We start from the raw sequence: 12871 nt of genomic DNA on the forward strand, positions 1-12871 counted from the left end.
AGCTGCCTGACCCTCACTCCTGACTTCCCCCATGTCCCAGCTAGTGAATGGTGTGTGGGTGAGGGGGGGGGGGAGGATGGTGAAGTCTGAGACAGCTCCCTCCCTGCATTACTAGTGAGAGGCTGGCTTCACAGACAGGGGGGAGCTGCCTGACCCTCACTCCTGACTTCCCCCATGTCCCAGCTAGTGAATGGTGTGTGGGGGGGGTAGGATGGTGAAGTCTGAGACAGCTCCCTCCCTGCATTACTAGTGAGAGGCTGGCTTCACAGACAGGGGGGAGCTGCATGACCCTCACTCCTGACTTCCCCCATTTCCCAGCTAGTGAATGGTGTGTGGGTGAGGGGGGGGGGGGTGGATGGTGAAGTCTGAGACAGCTCCCTCCCTGCATTACTAGTGAGAGGCTGGCTTCACAGACAGGGGGGAGCTGCCTGACCCTCACTCCTGACTTCCCCCATGTCCCAGCTAGTGAATGGTGTGTGGGTGAGTGGGGGGGAGGATGGTGAAGTCTGAGACAGCTCCCTCCCTGCATTACTAGTGAGAGGCTGGCTTCACAGACAGGGGGGAGCTGCCTGACCCTCACTCCTCCGGGGTATTGTGATCTTCCTGCACACAGTGCCCTATGCCTGATACCAGGGGTGTTGTGATCTTCCTGCATGCAGTGCCCTATCCCTATTAATACCAGTAGTGTTGTGATCTTCCTGCATGCAGTGCCCTATCCCTGATAAAGGGATGTGTGCAAGAAGATCACAACACCCCCGGTATCAGGAATAGGGCACTGTGTGCAGGAAGATCACAACACCCCCGGTATCAGGAATAGGGCACTGTGTGCAGGAAGATCACAACACCCCTGGTATTAGGGATAGGGCACTGTGTGCAGGAAGATCACAACACTCCTGGTATTAATAGGGATAGGGCACTGTGTACATGAAGATCACAACACCCCTGGTGCCTGGGTTAGGGCACTGTGTGCAAGAAAATCACAACACTCCTGGTATTAATAGGGATAGGGCACTGTGTGCAGGAAGATCACAACACCCCTGGTGTCAGGGTTAGGGCACTGTGTGCAGGAAGATCACAACACTCCTGTTATGAATAGGGATAGGGCACTGTGTGCAGGAAGATCACAACACCCCTGGTGCCAGGGTTAGGGCACTGTGTGCAGGAAGATCACAACACTCCTGGTGTCAGGGTTAGGGCACTGTGTGCAGGAAGATCACAACACTCCTGGTGTCAGGGTTAGGGCACTGTGTGCAGGAAGATCACAACACTCCTGGTATGAATAGGGATAGGGCACTGTGTGCAGGAAGATCACAACACTCCTGGTGCCAGGGTTAGGGCACTGTGCAGGAAGATCACAACACTCCTGGTATTAATAGGGATAGGGCACTGTGTGCAGGAAGATCACAACACCCCTGGTGTCAGGGTTAGGGCACTGTGTGCAGGAAGATCACAACACTCCTGTTATGAATAGGGATAGGGCACTGTGTGCAGGAAGATCACAACACCCCTGGTGCCAGGGTTAGGGCACTGTGTGCAGGAAGATCACAACACTCCTGGTGTCAGGGTTAGGGCACTGTGTGCAGGAAGATCACAGCACTCCTGGTATGAATAGGGATAGGGCACTGTGTGCAGGAAGATCACAACACTCCTGGTGCCAGGGTTAGGGCACTGTGCAGGAAGATCACAACACTCCTGGTATTAATAGGGATAGGGCACTGTGTGCAGGAAGATCACAACACCCCTGGTGCCAGGGTTAGGGCACTGTGTGCAGGAAGATCACAACACTCCTGGTATTAATAGGGATAGGGCACTATGTGCAGGAAGATCACAATACCCCTGGTATCAGGGTTAGGGCACAAGTTCTAGTCACATTGACTGATCACATTACTTGTTTTGTCAAGCTACCAACTGTTTCCATTTCCCATCCCCCATAGACTGTCAGTGGGAAACTTGGTAACATGAATAAATAAGAGGGCAGCCAATAGGAATACATATTCATTCCTAAACTGACCTTAACTGACCTGAAAAGTGTCAAATTGTATCATTTTCAGTTAGTGCGCACTAACTCCCAGTTAGTGCGCACTAACTCGAGTTAGTGCGCACTAATCGGAAAAAACGATTTTTAACGATTTTTTAACTAAAAAATCGTTCCTAACACGATTTTCTTGCCCTGCCACACGATTTCTATCGTTAAGACGATATGGAAAACGATTCACATCCCTAATCCACAATAAATATAAATAAGATGTTCACTGCTTCCATTGTATGCAAATCTATCTCATGCATATTCATTGTCGATATCCTGAAATCCTGGCCTGTTTGTGGCTCTCAAGGATGGAAGTTGGCCACCCTGATTGAGACCATTGTGTCCTATTCTGTAGGCTATACTTACATATCTATATAGACGGTTTGGAGGAAGATTAGATGAGGGAAATAACATGAACATTTAAAAACTTAAAACCTGAAGAAGCATTTTTCAGTGGAAAAGAAGTTCTAGAACAAGAGATCATAATAAGAGGCTCAAAGTGGGGAGACTGTGTAAAAATATTAGAAAATATAACTTCACAGAAAGGGTGATATATGCATTAAGTAGCCTCCATTTGGAAGTGATGAAGGAAAAAAATAATAGTTCAAGAAAGCATAGGATAAGCACCAAGAGGCCTATGCACTAAAGCATATAATTGATACAAAATTGATAATGAGTCACTAAAAGTTTAAATCAAAAAGCTGGGAACACACCAAACTCGTGAGATGGGCACGTATCTGGAACTTGCGAGTGTCCATCTGATTTTATAAAATGGCTGGATGCACGCATAAGTGCCGATGTATGCACATCTCACATCAGCCAAAAAAGGATCTTGGTGGTGTGGGTGTGGAATGAGCAGGGCCAAGAGATGTGCACTCGAGTACCTACACACCTGAATGCATGCCCAGGTCCAGAGCTGCATAACTTTACTTCTGCAAAGGAGGAAATGTAAGCCTTAATAAAACAATTTCCTGGCATCTGTGAGAGGTTTAAGAGGTCTGGAGTAACTGGGGAGAGTGCAAGCTAAAGACCCAGGAGGGTTTGGAGGACCTAGCTCTAGGCTGTATAAACTTATGGATGAACTGGTGAAATTGGTCATGGCTTGGACGCATGCCTGTTATAAAACTCCCTTACTTACATGACTCAAACTGACTTATGTTGCTGGGAGTGCAAAAGCTTAAAGTTAGCGGTACATATACACACGCCTAGGCTATTTTATAACATGCATGAGTATATGGACGCATGTTATAAAACTGCCTGCTCACTGGGTGCGTGCTGACGCACATGCTTTTATCTGAGTCCGCATGCTCATTTGAAAGATACCATCCCTGGTTATAAAATGCCGTTAAATGGGTCATACCCACCATTACTGTATACATATTAAAATTAGTATATATGTGATGAAAATAAAGGAAGTGAGATGGAAATGAGTATTTAGAGGATGCATGCTAAAAATTGTGATATATTCTCCTTTATGCACTTTTTGGCAAACGTAATAGCTGCTCAAGTGTTGTATCAACTTAGGGCTGGATTTTCTAAACTACTGCGGCTTCCTGAATTCTGGCGTTAAGGGGGAGTGGGGGGGGCAAACCAGGGGATGGGCCTGTGAAAGCTGGCAGCGATCGCACCACCGTGATGTTATCGCTGCCAGCTTTCGCACCCAATAGCGCCATCGTAAAAGGTGGTGCTATTGGACTCGCTACTGGCAGCGATAAGGGTTCCTACCTTTTTGCCGCCAGTGATGTTTCCGCCGCATCCGCCCCGGTGCCGCCCTGGCTCCTCTTCTTCTGGTGCCGATGCCGCCCCGACTTTGCCACTATGAAGCTATCGCATGCGAAAAGAGACTTTTCAATAGAAAATGACCCCCTTATTGAGACCACAGGAACAGTGCAGTAACATTAAAAACTGTGTGTGTGTATGGGCGGGGGGGTGTTCCATGCCTTTGAAGCATCCCCCAAAACCCCTCCCCAGTCTTTCCAAAGTGAAGAGCAAAAGACTGATGTGGTCTGATACATTCCTTTCCTCCATAGCAAGAAGATGGTCCTTTGGATCCTCACTCCTCCCAGCTCACCTTTCTGTCATTGCTTTTCCATATTAATGTAGTTGCAAAGATGGTCACATGTGCAGGACAAAGGAGTGCATGAGGTTAGCTGGCACCAATATGGAACTCTGCCCTAGTGGGGAAGGAGGAAGTTGGACTCTCTTCTTTCACAATCTTCTCCATGACCAATTGAAATGGGTGGGTGGGGGAGGGCATCTGCAGCAGATGGAAGGGGTGTCAAGGTGTGGTAGGGTCTCCAAGGTCCCTGATTCAAACTCTCTGGGGAAAGGGTAGATTGGATCACAATGGCCACTTGCTTTTGACTTGGAAATGGATTAAGAGTGGATTGGGCCACAGTGGTCCCTTGCTGATGAGTCAGAGAGAGGAGAGGGGAAGAGAATTAAATCCCCCATCCTAACCAGCCCTTTCAATTTAAGGGGGTTATTTTCCAGTTCATGTTATGGTGTTTTCTCATGCATTAAATGTGAAAAATGCATTAACGCATGCGAAAAGCACCGTGATGCATGGTGTGATGCAAATTTTTAAAAGGGGAGTGATTGAGATGGAGTCATGGGTGGGATTTTTATAAAAGTAGGCTGGCTTTGTGAAGCCATAATGTAGAATATTGCTGAAAATAACTATACCTTTTTCATTGGCATTAAGCTGTGTGATATGCCCATAACTCAAATTGTGATTTTTTTGCAAATTGTGATTTTTTTGCAAATTGTGTTTTGGGTATTTTTTGGCTGGGGAGGGACCTGAAATGGGGGAAGAGGCCTGAGATGTGAGTGAGGGGGGAGGGAGAGGGAGAGAGCCTCTGGAGGGGCACTATAGTAAGTAGCTATTTATGCTACTATAGGAGGCCCATCTAGTACTTCGAGGTGAGATTTAGGTAGTAGTATAGGAGTTAGGGGGCCACTTTGACATGCAGTGAGATGTATGAACAGAACAGTACATGCTTGTGAAGATTTGATGTCCATCGGAGTGAGGAAACTCATACAATGATGATATTATATTATAATATGTATTATAGTATGTTACGCCCACAGCTGCCCCAGTTGCTGTGGCTCTATAAATTATATTATTATGTGGCTCTATTTATTATGTTATTCACTGAAGAATTATTTTACTGTTGCTTGTTATTGCTGATTTGTTCTATGTTCATTGTTTTTGTTATTGTTGACTTGTTCTATGTTCATTGCCCAAATGTTCTATGTAATGCCTTAGCCGCGACTGTTCCGTTATATGGAAACCAATATGATTTGATATTTGGTTCAAGAATGTTGGTATAGAAAAATCATAAATAAATAAATATTTGTACAATGTTCTCTCAACCTAGTTTGATGGACTCTCTACCTGGGTAACTTCAAGCTAGGTTGAGAGAACATTGTACAAATCTTATTGTATGAGTTTCCTCACTCCGAAAGACATCAAATTTTCACAAGAGTGTACTGTTCTGTTTGTACTTGTCACTCTGCATGTCAAAGTGGCCCCTAACACCTACACTACTAACTAAACCTCACCTTGAGTTACTAGGTGGATCTCCTATAGAGATATAAATAGCTAACTACTACAAGAGCTTAATAGATAGTCTCTCTCTCTCTCACATTTAGATAATGCAATAATTGTGGCATTACAGCAAAATGTTGACACACTTTGTAGTAATATACAATGTTAGGTTCCATATTAGGAACTACCACCCAGGAATAAGATCTAGGCATCATAGTGGATAATACTTTAAATTTGTTGGCTCAGTGTGCTGCAGCTGTCAAAAAAGCAAACAGAATGTTAGGAATTATTAGGAAGGGAATGGTTAATAAAACAGAAAATATCATAATGCCTCTGTATTGCTCCATGGTGAGACCACACCTTGAATACTGTGTACAATTCTGGTCACCGCATCTCAAAAAAGATATAGTTGCACTGGAGAAAGTGCAGAGAAGGGCAACCAAAATGATAAAGGGGATGGAACAGCTCCCCTATGAGGAAAGGCTGAAGAGGTTAGGGTTGTTCAGCTTGGAGAAGAGACGGCTGAGGGGGGATATGATAGAGGTCTTTAAGATCATGAGAAGTTTTGAACGAGTAGATGTGAATCAGTTATTTATACTTTCGGATAATAGAAGGACTAGGGGGCATTCCATGAAGTTAGCAAGTAGCACATTTAAGACTAATTGGAGAAAATTCTTTTTCACTCAATGCACAATTAAGCTCTGGAATTTGTTGCCAGATGACATAGTTAGTGCAGTTAGTATAGCTGGGTTCAAAAAAGGTTTGGATAAGTTCTTGGAGGAGAAGTCCATTCACTGCTATTAATCTAGTTTACTTAGGGAATAGCCACTGCTATTAATTGCAACAGTAGCATGGGATCTTCTTGGTGTTTAGGTAATTGCCAGGATCTTGTGGCCTGGTTTGGCCTCTGTTGGAAACAGGATGCTGGGCTTGACAGACCCTTGGTCTGACCCAGCATGGCAATTTCTTATGTTCTTACCTATACAAAGCCCTAAGAAAACACACATTGTGATAAATAGGCTATTACCATAAAACACACCCCTCGTTCTATCACATGCAATAGTTTGACGAATCTAGCACTAAGTCAGTTACTGCAGGGGATTTTGACATGCAAGTTGCATACACACTACACTTTTTGGGTAACATGCACTTATCAAAGTTGCATTTTAATGAGCATGCAAAAAAAAAATATTGCATTAACAGTTAAGAGTCAATAGTGAATATTAAAAAATTGTGTGTGTGTAAAAACCTTTTAATAAGCATTTTAATGCATAGGCTTCTGAGAATACTTGTGAGGAAGTTATTCAAGATGGAAATCAAGCAGATAATAAGGAATTGCAATGTAAAGGAAACTGGACAGAATAAGATGTGTTGTATGTTACTTATCTTGTTTCATAGTCTATGTTTCAATGCTTCTAACATAGCTAAGCTTTGCTCAAATGTGGAAATATAGCTTTAAGTTCTAGGTCATTTACACAAAGGACAAACTGATGTCAAACCAAATGACATTGAAAAAGATAAGTGTAGTTATCAACTGGTTTTTGAATTCCTGCTTTCCTACTGCTTCTAATTGTTAGCAGTGTAATACACATTTCCACTGTCAATATAGTATTATCATGAGCTGAAATTCCTTTGCCAAAGAAAAATAATTTCTGATAATTCTGGCTATATATATGGCTAGGAATGAGCAGGGAAAAAAATTAGCTTTGCTTAGGGTTTTTTTTTTTCATGTTTTGGGTTTTTTTTTCCCTAGGGTATAGTTTTAGTTAATATTTATTCTACTTTATTAGTTTGTACAAACAGAATAAACATAAAAAAACAAAAACAAAAATCAAAATGAGGAATCCCAAGACTCCTTGTACTAGATATATCCCACACTTCAGAAATTTTAGGGACCAGAAATCTCTATGGCCCCCAATTACTTCATCTATGGGGGATATGTTGATGTAGTCTGCCTGATGCCCAGGTCTAGGTTTTGTGCCTGACCTGAAGCCTAGTCTCATTGCCAGCAAAGGCTTAGGACCAGTGTTGAGACCCAGCCAGAGACTTGGACTTAGGCCTAGTATGAGGACCCAAACTGAGACTTATGCCCAGGCCTGATAATGGGCTTGGCCAAGAGGTTGGGTCCCGTTGCTGAGACCAAGGCCTAGGTACAAGCCAGAACCAGCCCTGATGCCAAGGTCCAGATTTGAGGCCAATGTTTCTCTCTGAGGGTTTGGCCTAGACTTGAGGATGAGGCCGAGGTATCAGCCAAAGCCCAGTCCTAAGTACAATACAATAACAAGCTTAGAGATAGGGTCTGGCTGACCAAGCCCAGGCCAAATGCCTGGGGCTTACTTGGAGCTTTGGTCCCAGCACCGAGGCCTTCACCTTGGTCCATGCCCAGGCCAATCACAGGCACAGACCCAAGAACATGGGCCATCCCAAAGGTCCGGTCCCGAAGCTGAAGTATTGACCTTGTTCTAAGCTCAGGCCCCAGTCCTGATGCCGGGGCTTTATTGGATGCAGGGCTTTATTGGATGCAGGCTGTGGTTTAGGCGCAGCCTATGCCCAAGCTTGACATTAGGGCCCAGCCCAAAGAGCTGACTTAGCCTCAGTCTAGGCAGAAAAAAAGACAGGCTCAGTCCTAGAGGACAGGAACAAAGCCTTCAGTTATTCTCTTCCATCTAGCAATCTCTTAAAATGATTCCTTCTGCTTGGGTCCCATCACCTAGACTTTGACCTTGTCCCAGGCCCATGCCAAGATCCAGACCAATACCCAAAGTCAGGGCCAAGCCCAGAAGATGGATCCTGTTTTGGGGGCCTCAGCTTAGTCCCAGGCCCGATGCTGGGGCCTGGAACGGAGGCCAGATCTCCTTGAATGGCTTTGCCTCAGCCTAAACCCAGACCAAGGGCCAGGTCCATGCCTAATGGGGTGACCCATTCCAGAGGCTAGGTCCTGTCACTGGCCTCAGCATTGACTTAGTCCCAGGCCTAGAAGCCAGGGACAAGTCCTTCAAGCATCCTTGTCTATCTCATATCCTTTTCAAATGGCGCACATTCCATATGGAAGGCATCATTGAAAGAGGATATCTCATGAAAGAGGACAACTGAAGGCCTTTTCCCTGGTCTCTGGGCCTAGGACTAGGCCAAAGCTCTGGCCTCTGGGCCAGGCCCCAGCATTGGGCTTGGGTCTGGGCTCAGCCAAGGTAAGGCCAAGCAATGGAACCTGGACTCAGGTCTGCATTCTGGCATCTAGCTGAGGCCCCATCGTTGGTGAAGGGACCCAGCCTCTAGACTGGGTCCAGCTTTGTTTGGACATGGGCCTAGGCCAAGGTCAAGGTTCTAACATAGTCTGGGCCCCTGGCAAATGCTGAGCTCTGGCACAGGTTGGGTTCCTGTTTCAGGCCTGGGTTTGTGCCTAGATTGATGGCAAGGCCCCAGCGATGAGACCCTATCTCCGGGCCAGGCTGTGGCATTTCATCTGGGCCTGGGCGTGACCTAAGCCTAAACCTCTTCCTCAGGGAACTGACCTTACTTCCAAACTAGGACCCAGCTTCCAGGCTAGTAACTGGGTGATGGGATCTGACCACTAGGCAGGGCCTTAATGAAAGGCCTGGAAAAAGTCAAAAGCCTTCATAACAGAACACAGCTTCCAGGCTGGGCCCTGTTATCAGGCATGGGCCTCAGCTTAGACTGAGGCTTTGGTTTTGGGACCCAAACTCTAGGTCAGGCCCATACACCAAGCATATGCCTAAACTGTGACTTTGGTGATCCTGCCTTTGGGTCTGGCATCACGTTAGGCCTAGCCCTGGACCTAAACCAAGGCTTTATTGATAGCACCTGGCCTCCAGGTCAGGCCCCGGTGTCATCCAGGGCCTGGGCCTAGGCCTGGACCTAGGCCAAGTCCTTTGTGACAGGACCATCCTCTGATCAAGGCCCTGATTTTGTCCTGGGCTCGGCCCAATGTTAAGGCCTCATTGACAGGAACTGGCTCCTAGCCAGGCCTCGGCAATGGGACCTGACTTTCCATGTTGGGGTCTGGCATCCTGCTTGGGCCTGTGTATATGCCAATCTGAGGGAATGGGACCTGTCCTTCAGCCTAGGCTCTCTACTCTGCTCCTATTGTTAGGTCTCAGGCTGGATCCCAAAATTGGACCTAGGCCTGGACCTTAGGCCAGCCAGGTCAATGGGACCACTTTCAGTCAGGGTAAGTGGGGACTGGGGAGGGTCCTGGCTCTAGCAATTTTTAGGGGGTAGCCTGAGTTGTTATTCCTCTTTTTTTCCAAAATGAATGTAAAACCAACTTAATCTCTTTGTTTTTCTATCATTTTGTTTTGAACACAATGAAAATGAAATTTTAATTGCATTTTATTTCCAATTTCATTTCAAACTAATGCACATCCCTATGTATGCCCCATTATTGTCTCCTATAAAAAGAAAAATCATATAAATGCACTAAAAAGTTTTTTCTAGGCATCATTTATGGAGTTACAAAAAATCTTTTACCTCTATAAGAAAAGCAACCAATCTAACCAAAATTTGAAACAGCCATGATAATAGTAAAATATATTGGTCATCAGATTAATGGTTCTGAGGTAATGTTAAATAATAGTATTTAAGTTAAGCTTGTGAATTCTAACAGCTTAACATTGATATTCAGTGCCACTTAGCAAGTTAAGTTTAGACTTAATCAGCTAAGTGGTGCTTTTCAATATTTGGATACATCCGAGAACTGCCACTTAGCTAGCTAAGAATCTAGATGACTAAGAGGGGGATAACATAGGGGTTTTCTGTGGTGGAGTTAGCCAGATAAGTCTAGGACAGTTGCCTGTCCCATAATTATCTAGATAAACTTATCCAGCTAACAATAAGATAGCCAAGTATATTCAGCCATGTGGCTATACCTCTGAATATCTCAGCCATGATAGCTCGCTCAACTGGACAGCAGCTTAATTGGCAAGTAAATTTTTAATTTCAAAGATACATGTGATATAGAGCTAGAAATATACCCAAACTTTGTACCAATTTTATGTCAGTGGAAAAATTGATCCATATTTATATCAATGATTTTTTACCACTGAAAACACTGAGATATCTTCATTGGGAAATCTGTAAAACTTTGACAATTTATCCTGATAATCAATATGTGAATATGTGACATGATTTGGGGCCCTTATCTCATTTGTTAATTCTGAATTATAGTACTCCAAACACTACTTATGCAACCAGAAATCATTGAATGGCTGAGGTCTTAGTCAGACAGAGCTTTCAGAAATAAGTAAGATCAGTTCATACTCTGTGGTCACATTGTTTAAAAAAAGAAATTCAGATGTCAGAAACTGCTTTAAGATATCATTTTCTGAAGGAATTTATACAGGACTATTTCTAGTTTGCAAAAATTTAGAAACATACAAAATATTATTTACAGGAAAAAATCTCCAGCGGATAGAGCTGAATGCACAATAAGTTGGCCAAATATTATTTATGCAACACAAGAAAAATTGTTGCAGACCATGTATCTTGTGATATTTTTCCATTTATGCAATTTACATTTTGTAGACTTGAGACCTACATATTTTAAATTGTATGTTCAGACAATCTTTTTGTAAGTGGTAGATCAGAATTTTGTTTCATGAGGATATCTAAAGTTCTGAAAAAAAAATCTGTTTTAAAAGGGAATTGTAAATCGGAAAACAATAGTACAATATAAAAATAAAAAATAAAACATCATAAAAATATTTTTTCTCTATTTCAGCCTCATTCATCTAGACTTTGGCCTAAAAATGTTGACTAGGCAAAATCTTTGATAGATCAAGTCCCTTTGGGAGCTACAAAGCTTTCTTTTGAAGCTTTTAAACAGAAATTTCAGTTGCACTATATAAACTAACTAAATCAGAAATGTAATGTTGACATTTTCAAAATAATTCAACATTCAAGTTTTTTCTATGTGATTACTGATTTTATGCTAAAATGAGCATAGTGATTGAAAAGTATTACCTCTAAAACATGCAAAATTTTAGATCACCACTTACAATAAGGACTCAACTCAACAAAAAAACAAGTTTCTTTCTCATATTTTGATTGTAATGAAGGTATGTAAATTAGTTATGTGGGACATAAAATAATTCACAGGTAATGGAATGGTATACTTGCTTTTCTTTTCTGATATGACTAGGGTTGTTTGGCAAAGATGACATTGAAAGTATGTTTTCTGCTGAAATGCTTCAGTCTTGGGCATTCCTACTACTAAGCATGAGTCAAAATAGAGACTTCTGTAGAGATGTTATTATTTCAGCAGGCTGCTTATATGATTTTTGTAATGGATTAATATTAGTATATCCCAGTCACCAGCACCACTAACATTTATTCTTCTTACACATTTTGCAGCTAGGTGGGTTCTACATTTCTTTCTCTCCTTCAAAGGTAATCATGATCATATTAACTTAGGAACCTATTTATTAAGCCATGAGAAATGGCACATTAATGCACTGTTTTAGCACAAATTCATTCCTGTGGGATTCTCTAAACAGTGGGCCACTACCTTTAAAAGGGCAAATATCCATAAATTTGTCCTTCCCCAAGACCAAAATCCTTTTTAATCTAAAAAAATCAGGCCTCTCTCAAATCCTCAGGTAACCCAAGCTTATCCAACTGAGGGTCTGGGACGTTCTGCTCTGGCCCAAACCCTGACTCTCACTTGATTTTGAAAAATGTTGACCTTCCATTATACTGAATGGCAAGCCAAGATCTTCAGAAATAGAAGTAATGGGCATAGGAGACCTGAGGGTCAGCCTGTTCCATTTTGAAAGGTAAAGGGGAAATACGAGTTAGCTGACACTATTTTGAATTTTGGTACTGGGAGAACAGGATAAATTGAACATCAAAATTGCCTCTGAAGACCTAAGTTTGCACTGCGGTAGAGAAGGCTGAGGGATCGAATTGCTTGCAAAGTCAGGCAAGGGCCCTGGTTTCCCAGTATCCATATTATTGGGAGAGGGTGGGAGAAGAGAAATAATGATAGGGCAGGTGTAGCATGGGCACAAGAGGCCAATATTTTTAGGAGGATTGGGTTGGGCCAAGGGGAGTGACCTCAGACCTACATGGATTGGGGTGGGGGTACCTGAGAGCATCAGCAGATGTATTAACCTGCTGATGGCCTTAGGGGGAAATAAATTACACCACTAATATCCAACATTCTAAATTGCATTAATATGTGTTGTAAATGCACCTTAATTAGCTTGCTTTAATTGTCCATGTTAATGACTTGTAAATCACTTAGAAGTTAATTTTCTTCTATTAGAGTTAGCATGTAA

At 43.1% G+C, this 12871-nt stretch overlaps 1 protein-coding gene across 1 annotated transcript in view; it reads right to left on the reverse strand.

The window, feature by feature from the left end:
• Positions 1–12871, reverse strand: part of ADGRB3 (adhesion G protein-coupled receptor B3) — a 1794610-nt gene that overhangs the window by 1222102 nt on the left and 559637 nt on the right. The gene's annotated exons all lie outside the window — the stretch shown is intronic.

The sequence above is a fragment of the Rhinatrema bivittatum genome, chromosome 3 (assembly GCF_901001135.1).
Source record: "Rhinatrema bivittatum chromosome 3, aRhiBiv1.1, whole genome shotgun sequence".
NCBI lineage: Eukaryota > Metazoa > Chordata > Amphibia > Gymnophiona > Rhinatrematidae > Rhinatrema > Rhinatrema bivittatum.